This window comes from Nycticebus coucang, chromosome 19 (assembly GCF_027406575.1).
Source record: "Nycticebus coucang isolate mNycCou1 chromosome 19, mNycCou1.pri, whole genome shotgun sequence".
Classification (NCBI taxonomy): Eukaryota; Metazoa; Chordata; class Mammalia; order Primates; family Lorisidae; genus Nycticebus; species Nycticebus coucang.
In genome coordinates, this window is record NC_069798.1 from 144,991 (window position 1) to 164,240 (window position 19,250).

Below are 19,250 nucleotides of genomic sequence, written 5' to 3' on the forward strand. Positions count from 1 at the left end.
TGTTGTGGGCACAGGACTGCCTTCAGACCGCACAGAGGTGGAGGTCACACAGTGTTGCGGGCACGGGACTGCCTTCAGACCGCACAGAGGTAGAGGTCAGACAGTGTTGTGGGCACGGGACTGCCTTCAGACTTCACAGAAGTGGAGGTCACACAGTGTTGTAGGCACAGGACTGCCTTCACACCGCACAGAGGTGGAGGTCAGACAGAGTTGTGGGCACGGGACTACCTTCAGACTTCACAGAGGTGGAGGTCAGACAGTGTTGTGGGCCAGGGACTGCCTTCAGACCGCACAGAGGTGGAGGTCACACAGTGTTGTGGGCACAGGACTGCCTTCAGACTGCACAGCACACTAAGGCCACTGAGTTGCACACTATAAGGTGGTCACCTTCATGTCACATGAATTTCATCTCCATTTAAAACCCAGAAGTAAAAGTTGCATACACAGGTATCTAACAACGTGTTTACCTGTCAGCAGGAAAAGTGAACTTTCTTAAGTTCCTATTTAGTGAAAACCAGATTAAAATAATTTATAAATATTACAGTTTAACAACATATCTTTCATTGCTAAAGTACAGTTACAAAAGAGGAGATGTGATGAAAGTCTTTACACTTAAATGCCACCATGGACAGAAGTTTCGTTGGGACCTTTTTTTTTTTTTTTTTTTGCAGTTTTTGGCCAGGGCTGGATTTGAACCCGCCACCTCTGGTACATGGGGCTGGCACCCTACTCCTTTGAGCCACAGGCGCCACCCTAGTTTGGACCTTTTCCAACAAGTCTCCTTGAACCAAGAACATGACCCTGAGAGTTCTCAGACTGTGTGGACAGCAGGGCTCCTCGGCTACTGGCCAGGCAGGCCCCTGCTCGGATGAAGGTCCAGATCTCACCTGGATTTCATCAGACTCCACTAAGTAGAAGAACAGCCTTCTCTGAGGAAAAGTGGCCTCCCCATGGATTAAGGGGAAAAAATCCGCATGTCTTCAGCTCTGGGAGATAGAGCTCCCCTCGACAGCAGTTGGTTCCTGCCTAGTCTGAGGTTCCTCAAAGCTGAGATTAGCTAACAGTCACCAATACTCACCTGGAAGGACACTGTTGCCACCCTGGAGGATGCCCGGTCACCACCACGGTCTACACAGGCCTTACATGCAGAGATGGGCATGACAAGCAGGGGGCCGGGGAGGTGGCCCCAGGGCCCAGCAGTGTGCGGCTTAATGTGACAGAAATAATGCTTGTTGTAGGATGTTTTATTTTTATTTATTATTATTATTTTTTTTTTTTTTTTGTAGAGACAGAGTTTCACTCTATCGCCCTCGGTAGAGTGCTGTGGCGTCACACAGCTCACAGCAACCTCCAACTCCTGGGCCTAGGCGATTCTCCTGCCTCAGCCTCCCGAGCAGCTGGGACTACAGGTGCCCGCCACAACGCCCGGCTATTTTTTTGTTGCAGTTTGGCCAGGGCTGGGCTTGAACCCGCCACCCTCAGTTTATGGGGCCGGCGCCCTGCTCAATGAGCCACAGGTGCCGCCCAGGATGTTTTATTTTTAATACTGAAAAGTGCTGTGAAGGAAGATCAAAATTTTTCCCCTGTCCCACCCCCATTGGTGAGCACAGCTGACATGTGGTGACGTCCGGCCAGTGACCGAGGGACAGGCTTTGCCCTTCTTAATTAGCTTGTGGTCTTAGCAGAACTCTTTAAACGTATTAGAAACATTTTCTCATAGCAGTTTATATGCTTCTGCACCTGGGTTTTTAATAACTACAAGGTATTTCAGGTATGAGTACTCTGTTACTCATTTCCACATGCTGTAGTCATTTACTTCTTTGCTGTTATAAATAATGCTGCACATATATGTAGTTTTTTACAACTCTCTGGTTTTCTTTTCTTCTGAGAATAGCATCTTTGAGGCTTTTGATCTATGATATGTTGTCTTTTGAGATTGACCTAACTTTAAACCTTCTTTAGAATCAGGATTAAAAAAAACAAACCAGTTTTCTTTACAGTATACAAAGCTTCATTTCCTGAATTACTTGATTATTTAGTTCTTTTTTTCATAATCTTCAGGACAGTGTTATCAATGAAATAAACTTCCTAGTGAATTAGAAATGAATCTGTCAGAATCTGAAATGTTCTTTCAGACAGATAGGCCCACACAGAGAAAGACAAAACTGAAAGGTGACAGTGTTTTGGGGTTAGCCAGTGGGCAAGTGTTACCATGCGCGGTTGGAGAGAAAGAGCGTGCTAGTGAGCTGATCAGAGTCTGCTACGTTATAACTGAAATGAGTGAGCCAGGCTTCCTTCAACAAACACGTTCCAACAAATGCTTTTCCTGAAACACATACAAGGAGCAAGTACAATTTTCTATAGCTAGAATGTAAAATGCTCTCATTGTAATCATCTTGGATTCGTGTTACATTCTCAAAGAAGTCATTGTAAAACCTTCAAAGTTGACAACGCGGTACCACCAGAGTGTTGCTTGCTTTTCTTACTGAGTTCAGTTTCATGTTGCAAAGACAAGAGTAGGACAGTGTTTACCCCACCTGGCTAATTTTCTTTATTCCAGAAGTTCCAGCCTCTTGGCTTCTCTGGGTCATGTTGGAAGAAGAAAAGTTGTCTTGGGCCCATTAAATATACAAACAAATTTACACATTAAATACACAAACACTAACAAAAGCCAATGAGAAAAGAAAAAGTCCATACCTAATTTCATATTAGCTACCACAGATACACAAAACAGTCCTTGCATAGTAATCCTAAACATGCAGCAGCCTGTTTAGAGAGCCTTCCTGACAGGCAAGTCTCAAGTTTTAGTTAACTAATATAGAATATGTACATATCTATAAAAGATGTAATAAGACATCTTCCTTATATACTTTTTATTGTAAAAGTAAGAGAAAAGTGGGCAATATAAAACCAGTGGGATATTTGACAAACTAATGCATCAACAACTGCTTTGATGGAAGTAGTTGGAATTCTTAGTGAGTTCTCAAGGAGCTCATCAGATATTTTGGTTCTGATTATACCCTTAATGTGCTTCATTCTTGAAAATAATTGCTCATGAATACAGGTGCTGCCAAAAAGCGATGACGTGAATAAGGCGCAATTGTGAAGTGAGGGATATTTGTCTCTGGGCAGGTAGGACCTATAAAAGTCCAGTAAAGAGACATGATCAGTTTTTCTTTAAGTTGCAGGTCAGATTGCAGTTCTGTGCATCCATTTGAAAGTTGGCAGGTAACATATTTACATCAACTGAAAATAGAGTTGGAAATGTACCAAATACTATTTTTCCAGAAATCTTGAAATCTGTTTTCAAATTCTTGTATCAAATCAAAAATCAAGTTGCATATCTTTCAGTGATTACAGGACTGTGATTAGCCAACATGTCAAAATGCTTAAAATTGTTTGCCTTAATTTGAGTTTGCCATAATTTCAGTTTCATTCGGAATGCTGTTATGGTTTGAAACATTGTATTGATAAGTTGGTTTTCACCTTGAAGATGCATATTTAACACATTTAAATGAGCAGCTAAATCCCCTAAAAATGCTAAATCTGTAAGCCAGGTTTCATCATCAAGTTCTGACACAAATTTGATTTTTGATACCATAAATAGCTTGATGTCACAGATGATGTCACAGATCATGAAATCTTTTCAACATTTGGTGTCAACTTAGTTGTCTTACTTCCAAAAAGTAAATGATGTCACATCACTGCTTTTAAAGAATTCCTGGAATTGGCGATGAGTCGATCCCTGAGCCATTATAAAATTTACAGTCTTGATAATGTGCATGATGCGATCCATTTTAAAGCTTTTGCACATCAATTTTCTTGATGCTAACTATGATTAAGTGTCGATTGCACTGTCTTCTGTTAATTTTACAAGTCCCTCTATTTTATTTACCATCTCTGGGCCACTATCAGTAACTATATCAGATATGTTGACAATAAACAAAATCACTTTATTTTTTACTGCTTCACATAAACCTCTTGATTTAGTTGTGTCTTTTAATGGCACTAAAGAAACCATTTATTCTGCGACATTATATTTGTCATCAATACCTCTAATAAAAATGGCTTTGTAGGCTGTGCGTATGGCTCACACCTGTAATCCCAGCACTCTGGGAGGCTGAGGCAGAAGGATCACTTAAGCTCAGGAGTTTGAGACCAGCCTGAGCAAGAATGAGACCCTGTCTCTGAAAAAAAAAAAAAAAAGAGAGCGAGAGAGAAACTAACCGGGCGTAGTGGCACACGCCTATAGTCCCAGCTACTTGGGAGGCTGAGGCAAGAGGATCACTCAAACCCACAAGTTTGGGGTTACTGTGAGCTGTGATGCCACAGCACTCTACTCAGGGTGACAGAGTAAGACTCTGTCTCAAAAAAAAAAAAAGAAAATGGCTTTGTAAGATCAGTGCTATTATCCTTCCCAAAAAAGTAAAATACAAAATTAGCAGCTTTACTCTCCACTTCTTTTGATAGATTTTCCAATTTCTTCAGTTTGCCTGGCTATAGTCTGGTGATTTTAGTCAATTCCTCTTTTTTTCATGTCAAATTATTACCTGCCACACTTTCAATACATTGCTTAATAAACTCACCATCAGTAAAATGGTTTTGATTATTTTGCTGTTAAATATGCTGAGTTGTGACTTTTAAAAAATTTTTAAGGGGCAGCGCCTGTGGCTCAGTGAGTAGGGTGCCAGCCCCATATGCCGAGGGTGGTGGGTTCAAACCCAGCCCCAGCCGAACTGCAACAACAACAAAAAAAATAGCCGGGCGTTGTGGCGGGTGCCTGTAGTCCCAGCTGCTCAGGAGGCTGAGGCAAGAGAATCGCGTAAGCCCAAGAGTTAGAGGTTGCTATGAGCCATGTGATGCCACGGCACTCTACCCCAGGGCAGTACAGTGAGACTCTGTCTCTACAAAAATAAAAAAATAAAAAATAAAAAATTTTTAAGAAGACAGAATTTTTTTCAGTTCCACTACTTTTCCCTTGTGTGTGATCCTTCATACCCATCCAATTTGGTAGCATGTTTTTAGATATAATTCCTTTTCAAATTATAGTCTTTGAAAATTTGTGCCAATTATCTACATATTAAGCCTTACTATTTGCCTTTGACAAAAAAGTAGTCATCTGTCTCACTTTTAATTGAACATTCTCCCTTCGTCTGTAATTTTTCTTTTTGAGGTTCTGCTTTCTTTTGAAACATTGTCAAAGCCATGCTGGGATTAAGAAAATAATAATAAGGGATTCTATTTTCTTTTATTATGAAAATTAATTGATGGGAAAATAGAAACAAGACCTAGGCCCTTCCACATCTTGGCTGCTGATACGGGTCAAGGGGCAGGTTGAATGTAAAGGGCGGCTGGCAGGCAGTGAGTGAGGCACCACCGAGGTGTAGAAGGACCTTAATAATCAGATCAGAATGCTCACCTGACTGCTAAATAACATTAAAACACGTAACGTTGCAATGGTAGATTGAAACGTTATTAATAATAGCTGCCTTACCAAGTCACCAGGAATACATGTAACATCTGATGGTGTCAATTCAACTGTCCTCATTTAGAAGATAACAGGCAGGAAGCCACACACCGGGTAAAACTGAAGCGCTATGTACAGATAGTGAGAATACACCTATGTTTATTTTACGTGACATTGCAACATGAAGTCAGTTACCTGGGGGCTTGTGGAGTGATGTTACAGACTGGGTGGAAGTGCACGTGGGGGGGATAACTGAACGTGTGCATGGCTTCTCATCTTGTTCCTGGTCATAACTAACAATTCTACATGCTGAAATAAAGGGCCCATGGCAAACGCTCTGGGTGGGTGCTGTATGAGTGTCCGGAGGCATTTTGCTGCTGGATAGAGCAGTGTTTGGTGGGAAGAGAGGCCACCCCTCAGCAGGATGCTCCTTGGCCGTGGGGCCAGTTTGAATTTGCTCTTTACCAAGTTACATGGCAGTGGGTTCAACTGCTCAGGCACAGCTGAGACCGGGAAGGAGCCAGGCAACCTCGTAGGACAGTCTTGAGGCACTCCTGTGGCTAGATGCTTTGTCCACAGCAGGCTTGCCTGTCATAGAAAAGAAAGCTCTCATACATTTCTAGTCCTTACATTATCAATTATCATGAATTATTTATGACTTTTGACTGACTAAGGAAAATTACATTCTTGGACTCCAGAAAAGCTACTTTCTAAATTATTCATGGAATAGAAGCAGGACAGACATGCCTTTGGATACCAAACTACACTTCTAGACATAAATCAGATGCTCAGCTCACAAATAATTTCTGTGAATTCTCAATTCAATCAGCATTGATGTTTGGCATGGAGGTGAAACCATGGAACACAGTGAGAGAAGACACGTTCTGGAAAAGTCTATTCATCCACTCTCTCATAAAACAGCATTTACCAAGCCCTGAGTATGTGTCCAGAGCTAGGTTAAGTGCTTAGTAAATATCAGGGAAGAAACAGAAAGATCCTCTGTGATGCTGACAGAGTGTGAGGGAGCACAGAGGATGAGGAGAACACTTCACATCAGTAAGCTGCAGAGAGATGAACTCCAGAAGGAAAGAGCAGGCCAGGGCGCAGGAGGAGGCTCTTGTAGCTGGGGAGAGGGTGGGCAGAGAGGGTTGAGAAGGGCGTCTGAGGAGGCACCAGAAGAATAGGTTCCTGTAGGAGACGGTGTTCAGGCCCTGCCCTGGGGGCTTCAGGGAGCAGAAGCCAGGAGGAGAATGAGGCCTCAGGACACTGGCCAGGCGGGGGAGGGAGGACCCTGCAGCCATTGCAGGAGAAACACCCCTGGAGGACTTGGAGCAGAGGAGTGGCCCAGGCTAGCCTACTCTGTGAATGTGTTGTCTTGGCTACTGTTTCAGAAGACTCTAGAAAGGGCAGGTGATCTGGGTGGGGGATGCTGGCATGCAGACCCAATGGGAAACCAGAGTCGTACTGATGTATTAGATACGGTGTGTGGAGGAAAGGACAGCGTCCTGGGTGACTCCGGGTTGATGTGAGCTCTGGAAAGAGACAAAGCTGCCCCCAGCAAGGTGGGAAGGCTGCAGAGTGAGCAGGCGTGGGGGGTCTGGAGTGCAGCCCCAGCCGTGCTGAGGGTGGAACGTCCACTAGGCCCGAGCATAACTGCCATCCCCTACCCTCTGTAAGTGAGGTGCTCTTTGAGGAAGATGCTCTGTGGTCAGAGACTAAGGACATGATTCCCCAGTTAAGTGATAATTGTAGCTGTCAGACACACAGTTTTAACTTTTTCTTTTTTTTTTTGTAGAGACAGAGTCTCACTGTACCACCCGAGGGTAGAGTGCTGTGGCGTCACACGGCTCACAGCAACCTCTAACTCTTGGGCTTACGCGATTCTCTCACCTCAGCCTCCCAAGCAGCTGAGACTACAGGCGCCCGCCACAACGCCCAGCTATTTTTTTGTTGCAGTTTGGCCGGGGCTGGGCTTGAACCCATCACCCTCGGTATATGGGGCCGGCGCCCTACTCACTGAGCCACAGGCGCCACCCTAACTTTTTCAAAATGAACCTGGTTCATATTGTTTCCCCGGAAGTTTAAGGACATTTTTCCTGTGATAGAAAATCTGGTTTCAGATAAAGAAGACAAAAATACTTTTTCCTGTAATCTACCAGATGTCTTAATTTATTCTTGATAAATCACTTGCTAAGGAAATACCATTTTTTTGATACTTAGAGTCAAGTTGGCAAACAGCTGATGGAATGAAGCTCATGCTTGTGTGGAATTCCCTCCAAAATCCTATTGCTACCGACTGATTTTATTGTTGGCCCAAAGTATTGATGGGAGAGTGAGAGATTAAACCACCTGTTTGTGGAGCTTCTTACACAGTGGACAGTCCCTGCACAAGCTTTAAGTCCTTATTAGAAGGAGGCCAGCTGCTGCCGCCTTGTTCCTGGCAGCTTCTTGCTTTTGCCCCTGTACCCACAAGCACCTCTCGATTTTTACTGCATTATACATTTTGTCTGTTCTCCTAACAACCCTTCTTCCTCCACCCTTTAACCCCCTGAGTCTGTTCTCTAAGGCTCTAAGACTCTGTCCTTGTTCTTGTCTTCTCTTGTTGCTGCTTCTCTGCCTTCATGGGTTTGTTCAGCATTATGACTTCTGTTATCAGCCTCCTATGGACCCTTCCCCAAGTACACCCCATCTCCAGTCCGTCTTGATCTGAACTCCAGTCTTCCACATAATTGCCCCAGACCTGGTCCTGCCAGTAACCTGCCCACCCGCATTGAGGGTGTTGCCTCTTCCAGACACCCCTCATTGCAGTGCTCTTCAGGCAGGCCTCATCCTCACATGCCACCTCTGAGTGTGGGGCCTCTAAGCAGAGCCCTGTAACTCTAAGCAGCCCCATCCATTCAGATTCCAAAAGTATCACTGCAGGCGGACATGCTGGGCGTGACTACACTGTCTGGTCAGCTTGCAGGAACCAGCACGGGGTGGGGCACTGATGGGCTGGAGGGCCAGCTGGGAAGGAGAGAGATCTGGGATGGAGGTAGCAGGGTGGTCACAGGGTCACTTTCTGTCTGGGGTTGCTGGGCACAATATGGCCTTAGAGCAGAGGCCTGGAGGAGTACCCAGCTGGGGGGAGGCCCTGAGCAGCAGCCAGGGCGCAGACTCCAGCCTGTGTGTGTGTGGACAAGGGGAACCCAGGTGAGCAGAGGGGGAAGAAGGAAATGAGGGCCAAGTGGTGATTAGGTTTGACCCTGAGATGGGAGCACTGGTTGTTGTTTGTTTCTTAATAAACTTTTTCGTTAAGATAAACCTTACTGTTTTACCAATTGTCAAGTGTACAGTTATTCACATTGTGCAGCTTCACCCAGATCCAGCCACAGACCCTCCCCATCTTCCAGAGTAGAACTCTGAGTCTGCTAAGCACCTCTCAGCTCCTCTGCCCAGTCCCACACTGGCCCGGCTCCCACACCCACCTTGCCACTTTCTGTCTCTGTGATTTCTGTGGACTCAGGCAGTGTTATATTCGCCCTTCTGTGTCTGAAAGAACATCCTCAAGGGTCATTCACTGTAGCCTGCATCAGAATCCCCCTTCCTTTTTAAGGCTGAATGATGTACACGTACTCCCATGTACATGTACATGGTTCCCTGTATGTACAAGCCATGTTTTGTGTGTCCCTTTGTCAGTCTATGGACACTTGTGTAGCCCAGATGGAATGTGGTCTGGCCTCTGTCTCTAACGAAGCTCTGGTGGTTGAGTGGCTTGCTGTGTTGAGAAGGAGAGACACAAACAGGAGGCCGTGGCCATAACTGTAGGGTCGGCAATGATGAAGGCTTTGTTCAGGGAATGGAACAGTGAGGGTGGCAAAAACAATCCAAGTCTGGAGAGTCTAAGGCACAGCCAAGAGGACTTCCTTAAGGGTGACAGGTGGGGCATGAGGGAAAGACCAGGGCCGCAGACGCTGCCGAGGTGTTTGCCCTGAGCGACTGACCAGTGTAGTTGCCACAGCCCAGGAAAGACCACGGGGAGCAGGTTTGAAGAGGAAAGTTAGGAGCTCCATGTTGGGCTGACCAAGCTCTGGCAATGCCAGACACACAGCTGGGCATGCAGATCCAGGATTCAGAGAAAAGGCTGGAGGTGAAAACTTGGGGCTATTCACAGGACGCAGGCCACAGCATGCAGACTGCCCAGGAAGTGGGATTAGGCAAAGAAGAGGATGCAGAACTAATCCTGGATCCCTCCTGCGCTGCAAGGCTGGGGAGAAAAAAATGACCCAGCTAAGAACATCACGCAGGAGTGGCCTCACTATCTTGGCAGCCAAGGGGACAATTGGTCATGTTGGGTACTCCCAGGTGGGCCAGGTAGGATGAGGACTGTGAACCCAACGAACTCCACAGCCATAGGTCACTGGTGCCCCTCCTTGTGGCCTGCAGGAGCAGTGCGTGGTCACAGTGGCCCCCTCTGTTTCTTTATCTGCCCCTCCCCCCTCCCTTCACAGATGTTACTTCCTTCATGAGGCAGTGGATGGCCTGCCTTGCTTTGACTGGTGGCAGGAATGACTCCTCTCCTCCCCTGCTGACTCATTAACTCCTAAGTCCCAAAGGACAAGAACCACCTCTGCCCTCTGCACAGGTGTCCCTGACACGAGGGCTCACAGCTGGAAGTTACCTCCGGTTGATCATCTTGCAGTGTCTGCTCGACTGCCCACCTCCACAGGATGAAGCGTCAAGCATTTGGCAGAGTTATTCAATGTTGAGAGATGAGTTAAGCACGTCGAATCCATAATTCCAACTAGTAACGCTCGTAAAATTGATCCAGATGTTTCTCTTGGAAAAGAGCCTCATTCCTACTTATTTACCAAAGAGAAAGGAAAACATATGTCCATACTAAAACTGGTATGTAAATGTTCATAGCACTACTCAGAATAGCTAAAAAGTGGAGACAGCCCAGGTATCCTTCAGATGGTGACGGGATCAACCAGTGTGGTGCAGTGAACCACTAACATGTTACCTGCTACAACATGGAGGAGAAGCCAGCCGAGAAGGGCTCTCATTCCATTTGTGCGAAAGGTGAAGTGAGTACTGTGAGCTCAGGTGGTATGGGGCAACAGTAGTGTCTCCAACTGACCGTGGGGATGCACAGCTCTATGACCGTACTAAAAGCACTGAATGCTACACTTTAAATGGGTGAGTTGTATGGTTTATAAATTATATCTCAGTAAAAATGTTAGATAAAAAATAGAAAAAACAGAGATGTAAAACTTAAAATCAGAGCCACAGAACGGGGAGAAGTCTTAAAGAGTCTCTGGTACAGACCACAAGTGCAGATGTGCGAGGTGAGTGGACAGTGTTCTTCCATTTAGTCAGTTGCCTGATGCTGGAATTGCAGCTACTACAGAACCACAGAGGGCAGGTGGTTGCCTTTGAAAATCCCTGTTACATAGATGTGGAGATTAAGAAAGCTGACGCCTGCAGAGCCTGGGTGTCCAGTGTACTGTGGCTATTGCCTTCTGGGTCCCTCAGAGCTCCGGGGCTGCACTCTCTCTGGATGAAAACCCAAGCATGCTGGCTCGGCGCCTGTGGCTCAAGCGGCTAAGGCGCCAGCCACATACATCTGAGCTGGCGGGTTCAAATCCAGCCCGGCCCGCCAAACAACAATGACGGCTGCAACCAAAAAATAGCCGGACATTGTGGCAGGCGCCTGTAGTCCCAGCTACTTGGGAGGTGGAGACAGTAGACTCGCTTGAGCCCAGGAGTTTGAGGTTGCTGTGAGCTATGATGCCACGGCATTCTACCCAGGGCAACAGCTTGAGGCTCTGTCTAAAAAAAAAAAAAAAAAAAGAGAGAGAGAAAAAAGAAAACCCAGCATGCTTAGCTCCTTGCCACTGAGAACACCTCAGCTGATTTTAGGGCGTTGGGAGTACATGCAAAGACTAACCCTGGATCTCTTACTAACCCTGCTGTTGTAAGGCAGAGAGAACAGGCCTGTGCCCAGCACCAGCCCTGGGGAAGCCAGTGGGAGTCTGTAGGGCAGGTGTTGTCCAAGCATCACCTTCCTGCCAAGGCCCTGGGCCCAGTCTGCTGCAGGCTGCTGTCCAGGTGTGCATCGAAGCCACAAGACACATTCCTTACAGAAATATTCAACCACCCCTTTTCTTCCCTGTGGAAGATTTTTTTCTGGTAATCTCTCCTTGTTCTTTTCAGCCAGCCTCACGCCTTCCCCAGCCATAAGAGTATGAGTCTGGGCAAGTGATGTGGCCCCTGGCCAGCCTAGGGCACATCCAAGGGTCTGCAGGAGGGCTGTGCGAGGTTCAACGCTGACAGCAGTGCCCCCCAAGCTTTGTGCTTATCCTTCTCTGTGCTGCCCACACTCCCTGCTGTGCTGGTGATTGGAGCACCCCCTTCCTGAAATTCAGGGACACACACCCCCTCTCTCCTGCACCAGGATCTTGTGCGGTGCTTCACACTCACAGGGTTTGTGGATGTTTCTAGAATTCAGTTCTCAGGCCATGTTTTTGTCTGGGCCTGTTGGAATCTGGGGCCTTGCTGAGTTTTACCAAAGCCATAGTGCTGTGTTCCTGGGCACCTTCCTTGTACTCAAAGCTACCCAGGACTCTTCTGGACTGTCCTGAGGCTGCACATATCCCCCTAACCTCACACATCCTGCCTCTCGTTTGTCTCTGCAGCCCCTTCCTCATCTCCTGGCCAGACCCTCAATCCCCTCTCTCCTTCCCCCCACATTCCTCCACCTGTGAGCTGGGCTCTGCTCAGCCTCAACCACCGCATCAGTCTCTGCCCAGAAACTCTGCACCTCCCTCTGGAACAGGGTGAGAAACTGAGTCTCAGTGGTCAGAGCTGAGAACCCACCCAGGGAGGTGAGCCCAGTCACTGGGCTGCAATCAAGCCACCATGACTAGGATTTGTAACTTTGCATTAGAAAGTTTTAGTGTGTTTCACACTAAAATTTTCTCAAAGAAATATATATCTAATTCTATAGTCTTTATCAGTAGGAATATAGCAAACCCACTTTTGTAGACATTTGCATTAAATTTAACCTTATTCTCAAAATGGGGGAATCTCTCCATTTTGCCTCTCGACACATAACGCAAAAAGAGTTCAGAGTGACTAAAAAGACCAATCATAAGAATAATACCTTAAAATGTTATGTAATTCAGGCTTGATGTTTCAAAGAGAATTTTATCAGGTAACTTGGAGCCTTGTCTGGAAGCAAAGACTAAAGTCGTGATTCTTTGATTCTCTTTTCCCTAATAAAAGTATGTAATTACTTTATTTCTGTTCCTACATAAATAAGTTTCTCTGGTAAGTCTCTTTGGCATGCTGCAAGTGCACACTTTTCAGAGAATTGGTATTTTATAGACAGAATCTTAGGTATAGGAGTGGGAGTATTGTGAAGGTAAAAGTCAAAAGCTAAGAAATTAATTTTGCTAGAAAAAATATTTGGGGAAAATTATATGTTTTTATCATTAGAGACTAGATTTATTTAATTCTTTTTTAAATTTCAGATTGATATAAAAGTATAAATGATTAGGCTACATTGCTTATGCCGAGCCCTTTGCCCAGCGGTGGTGCCGTGTACCCCTGCGTCCACCTGGTAGGCGGCAGCACACTGACTCCTCCCTGCTCCCCTCCACTTGACCTGTGCTTTTGTCTCCTGTGGTCCTGTTGTTCATCTGCCACTTTCATACTAGTATTGAATACATTGGATACTTGCTTTTCCATAGATTTATTTAAATCTCTACCATGGTTCATGGATCTAATTACTACAACTTTATACTTACAGTTTTGTGAGATTATACTTTGAAAACAAAAGACAGAATCCCTAGACATATCTTAAGTATCTTTGAAAAAAAAGTATAAAAGCAACAAACAGCATAAATCTGGCCCTGGTGGGTTGTGAAGGTCTCTTGGTTCTGTCCTGCTGTACTCTGGACCAGTAGGGAATTCTGATTTACCCCAGGGCTCAAGGGTCTTGAAAGCTACTAGACCTAATATGAGCAGGCTTACAGGATACAAGATCCAAATACAGAGATCAGTTGTATTTCTGTGTACTTACAATGAAAAAAATCTAAAAAATTAAAAGATATTTACATTCAAGGGCTGGGCTTGGTGGCTCATACCTATGATCCCAGCACTCTGAGAGGCTGAGGAGGGTAGATTGCTAGAGCTCCAGAGTTCCAGACCAGCCTAAGCAAAAGCAAGATCTTGTCTCTACTAAAAATAGAGAAACTAGCTTGGCATGGCGGTAGGTGCCTGTAGTCCCAGCTACTAAGGGGGCTGAGGCAGGAGAATTGCCTGAGCCAAGAGACTGAGGTTGCTGTGAGCTATGGTGACTCCATGGCACTCTGCCCAGGATGACAGAGTAAGACTTTGTCTCAAAAAAAAAAGTTTATATTCAAAATAAAATACAAAAATGTTTACTTAGAAAATAATTTAACCAAAGATACAAAAGATTCATATACTGGAAACTACAAAACATCATTGTGAGAATTTAAATAAACATAAAGATATCATTTTCGTGGATTAGACAATTCCTTCTCACTAAAATGGCCATTCTCACTACAATGACCTATAGATTCAGTATATTCCCAATCAAAATACCAGCAGGCTTTTTTTAATAGAAATTATCAAGCCAATTCTAAAATGTATGTGAAAATGTAAAAGCCCTGGAATAGTCCAAATGATGTTGGCAAAGAACACAGAGAACTTGAAATGACCTAACTGTAAGATGTACTGTCACACAAAGCCATAGTGGTCACCATAGTATGGGCCTGGCCTGAGCAGGTCTGTAAATCCGTGGAACAGAATTGAGGGTCCAGAGATAGACCCACATTTATGTAGCTGCTTTCAACAAAGGTCCCCAAGCAATTCAAGCGAGAAATGTATTTCTCTACATTTCTCACAAAGGTGAGAAATGATACCTTTTCTCTAAATGTGCTAGAGAAACGGGACATCCCTATGGAAAAAGTGAACATTGAATTTTTCCTCACATCATACCCAAAAATTATCTCCAGAGGATTGTGGACTTAAATACAAAAGCTGAGATTATACAACTTTTTGAAGGAAAGATGGAAGAAATGTTTTTTATTTGGGGTTATGCAAAAATTTCCTGGATAGAACATAAAAAGGATAAACCCTAAAAGAAAAAATTGATTAATTAGACAGAATCAGAATTAAATGCTTTGCTCACAAGGCACAGAAAGACAAACACCACATGGTCTCAGTCACGTGGAAGGTGAAAAAGTAGATTTCAAGGAAGTAGAGATTAGAATAATGGTTTCTAGAGGCTGGGACAGGCTGCTCAGTGGTGCAAAGTGACAGACAAGGCAGGAAGAAAACATTTTGGTATTAGATTCCACAGTAGAGTGACAATAGCAAATCACAACATAAATGTACATTTCAAGATAGCTAGAAGTGAAGATTTTGAATGTTGTTCCCACAAAGAAATAACTTTTTAAAGTGACAAATATAGTAATTACTCCAATTCAATCATTATACTGTGTATACGTGCATTGAAACATCATGTTGAACCCATAAATATGTACAATTATGTGTCAATTATAAATTTAAAATCTTAATAAAAAAATTAAAAATAAACTTAGTTAATCAAAGATACTTAAAATTAAAATGCAAGTTATACATTCAGAGAAAATATTTGCAAAACCTATAGTTGACAAAAGATTTGAATCCAGGCAAAATTGTTTTAATCTCTTACTCTTATTAAAATAAGAACACTAAAAAAAAAAAAATAAAAAAAATAAGAACACTAATTAGAAGATGAACAAACCAAAGTGTTTTTTTTTTTTTTTTGAGACAGAGTCTCACTTTGATGCCCTCTGTGGCATCACAGCTCACAGCGACCTTAAACTCTGAGGCACAAGTGATTCTCTTGCCTCAGCCTCCCAAGTAGCTGGAACTACAGGCGTCCACTACAACGCCCGGCTATTTTTTTGTTGCAGTTGTCACATTGTTGTTTGAGCAGGCCAGGGCCAGGTTTGAATCCACCAGCCTCAGTGTATGTGGCCAGCGCCCTACCCACTGAGCTACAGGCGCTGCCAACAACCCAACCTTTTTTTTTTTTTTTTTTTGTAGAGACAGAGTCTCACTTTATGGCCCTCAGTAGAGTGCCGTGGCCTCACATAGCTCACAGCAACCTCCAACTCCTGGGCTTAAGCGATTCTCTTGCCTCAGCCTCCCGAGTAGCTGGACTACAGGCGCCCGCCACAACGCCCGGCTATTTTTTGGTTGCAGTTTGGCCGGGGCCAGGTTTGAACCCGTCACCCTCGGTATATGGGGCCAGCGCCCCACCGACTGAGCCACAGGCGCCACCCCACAACCCAACTTTTTAAATGGACAAAAGACTTCAAAAAGAAGACACACAAGTAGCCAATGAAAAGATGCTCAATGGCATTTGTCATTAGGAAAATGCGAACTGAACCACAGTGAGATGCTACTATACATACACAAGAATAGTTAGAATTAAGAATACTGACAGAGCCTAGCCAGGCGTTGTGGCGGACGCCTGTAGTCCCAGCTACTCGGGAGGCTGAGCCAAGAGAATCGCTTAAGCCCAGGAGTTAGAGGTTGCTGTGAGCTGTGTGAGGCCATGGCACTCTACCGAGGGCTATAAAGCAAAACTCTGTCTCTACAAAAAAAAAAAAAAAGAATACTGACAGAGCCAAGTGTTGGCAAGAATGTGGAAAAACTAGAATCCCTAGACCTTGCTCCTGACCACATGAAGTGGAATAGCCACTGAGGAAAACAATTTGGCAGTTTTTAAAAAATTCAGAGTTCACTTACTGTATAGCCCAGCAATTCGAATCTTACCCAAGGGAAGTGAAAATAAATGCTCATAAAACCTTTAGACAAATATTCCCAGTAACACTGTTCATAATAGTCAAATCCCAGAAATAACCCAAATGTCCATCAACTGGTGAACGAATAAACAAAACGTGGTATATTCATAGGATGGGACAGAACTGAGCAGTTTAAGGAGGGACCAAACCGCTAATATACTTAAGGAAATGGGTAAATCTTATGTGCTAAGTAGGCCAGACACTGAGGTCTGCATATTTTCGTTTACATGAAGTTTCTTTAATGGGCAGAACCAAGAAGTGAGCTGCTGTGTGGACAAAGCCGCAATGCCTGGCCACAGAGGCCCAAAGCCCATGTGTGTGGGCTGCAGCTGTATAAAGGGGTGGATCTTACAGCATATATAGACGTTGTTTTGAAATGCTGATAATAGTTAAAGTAGGCTGAGTCCTAAGGGAAAAGGTAGATGAGTGTGGTGCATATTGTGAATTCGCATTTGACCTCCATGGTTTCCCAGGCACAAGACGCTGCTGCTGTTAATGGGAGAATATGAGGCTTGCTGGACTGGGGCGTGCTGTGACTCCAGCCTGCCTTCCCCTACTCAGATGGACTTGAGAAGGTGGGAAGGACAGAGCAGCACAGTCAGGCTCAGACAAGACCTGATGTCTGAGGCCCTCATGACACTGCACGTGGCGCCACATAGGCACTGGGGATGCCCTCCTCTCGCAAACAGTCCCTGCCCTCCCCACGGGTTTTCACTGTCGTTTAAGGCTGTCACCTGTGGTAGTTCTGCCTCAAGTAGGAAAGGTGTGGGCTTGGGACACCTAGGTGTTTTTAACTGGTTGGTTTTTGTGGGGCTTTTTACATCAAAGTTTCTGAAAGTTGTTCCTAAATAGAATTTTAGACTGTACAACATTAGATTTGAGGATGAAATTATAAATAACAAAATCATAGTGTTTCCACTTAGGACAGAGCCTACACAAACTTTCAGTTTGATACCCACCAGATTCCTGAAAAAAGAAATGACAGAAAACCATCAGCTCATTCTATTATCCAAGGGGTAAAATTGACTATGTGTATTTTAAATAAATCAGACCTCAACTCGAGTTTTAGAAAACTCCAGTTAAATGACTGCTGTCCTAAAACTGCCTATTTCTGAGGCTGGTGTGATTATAGTAGAGGACACTACTCACCATGTTCCCATACAAAGTCACAATCAGCATTTGTTTATGCTTCAGCCTGTTCCAGAAAGGATTTAGTGCTGTTCACACACTTATAATACAAGTTAATAAAATGACTGAAACAGTAGGAGCGTGAAGCGGGGACAGGAGGCAGGGCACATGGAGCTTCAGTGAAGCTGGTGCACAGTGCCAGACAAATCCCTGCGCACCTGCCGGGGTACCTCTGCGTTCCCTCAGCAACATAAATAAAGGCTGTAGGAAAGTCACAGGGTCTGCTAAGTTGAAAATTAATAATAACATGTAAAAGGCAGTTGCTTAAGAAATGCCAGCATATTCTTAACTCTAAAATTAGAAGAATTTTCTGTAAGTCATCCTAGAAAGAGCATTGTGCAGTGAGTGTAAGGAATCACATTTTCACACTTAACCCAGTGTCTAGTGCTACCAGCAGCCCCCAGGGCGAGGCAGCGTGGTGAATGGACATGGCTCTGTGTGACCCTGACCCTGACCTCTGGCTGCCAGACAGACTGCATCACATGTGCTTCCAGAGGTGAGAAATAGGCTTAGGTTTTTATTTCAAAATGAAAAATGTATCTGAAGTATCAGTATAACCAAGAAGTTATTTGATCGTATTATGTCAGCACAGAAATAATACAATAAATCTTATTCATACATTTCTTTTTTTAATATGTCAGTTATTTAATGATATTCTTTGTGAAGAAATTTAGAACATCAATATGTGAGAATAAACTCCGTTCTTCAGGGCAAAGAGAGATGAAGGTAACCCAGGAGCTATGGAATAGTTTTCATTTCTGGTAAAATCTGTCCATCCACAGTTTTCTGGCCAACTTGCATTCTCTATAATCACCTGTTTCTCTTGTTATGTCAAAGATCTCACCAACCTGGCAACTGAGCTGTGGCTGCTGCTTCTTGAAGTAGCCATGGGGAAGACATATTGGGACTTTACCATTGCAGGTACCAATTTCTGTGAACATAGTTATGATGAATTTCTGGTGCGTTGTTACACTGATACTTCAGATACATTTTTCATTTTGAAATAAAAACCTAAGCCTATTTCTCACCTCTGGAAGCGCATGTGATGCAGTCTGTCTGGCAGCCAGAGGAACTTGACTACAGACCAGAGGTCCAGTTGCACTTAACAACCCACTATGCGGCCGCTTCGGAAGAACCAGCCTCTGCCTCTGTGTCCCCAGTGAGGGCGACCAGCATGGCCAAGGGCGCCGGCTGGCAGTTCTTTGCTGACTGAGGGTGTTTGCCGTGTGGCACATCAGCTTCTAAGGCACATCCTCAGTAGGATACAGACTGATCATTCTGCAAGGTTAACCACCTGAGTACCAGCGTTCTTGTCACCACAAACTGATCATGTAACAGTGGCAAGAACCTTCTCCTCCCTTTCTTTTCAATCTTGACTTCAGTGGCTGAGTACTTCCTCTTGTACATGGCCTTTCTGGAAAACACGGGAGCTGGGGACTGTCTGCTGGTTCCTCTGATGAGGACAGAATCTCAGCTGCGGAGCAGCTTCTTCTCCTTGGGCTTTTGGCTTAAGGTCACTCCTTTTAACCTTGCGACTGGCATCAGCCTTCCTAGCTTCAGATTCCTGCTCCTTAGTACCCGGCCTCTCGGATTTTTCAGCTGCCATCTTGCAAGATAGGAAAGAATGTTCTTTCATTTCTTATTGTCATTCGTGTACTTCCATCTTAAAGCAAGTATGAAGAATTTGAAAGGGAAAAAAATTACAACTCACCTAAGAATGCCAAGTTATC

At 44.5% G+C, this 19,250-nt stretch overlaps 1 protein-coding gene across 2 annotated transcripts in view; it reads left to right on the top strand.

The window, feature by feature from the left end:
- The window catches only part of GNAL (G protein subunit alpha L), a 179,449-nt gene that overhangs the window by 111,300 nt on the left and 48,899 nt on the right, over positions 1–19,250 (top strand). The gene's annotated exons all lie outside the window — the stretch shown is intronic.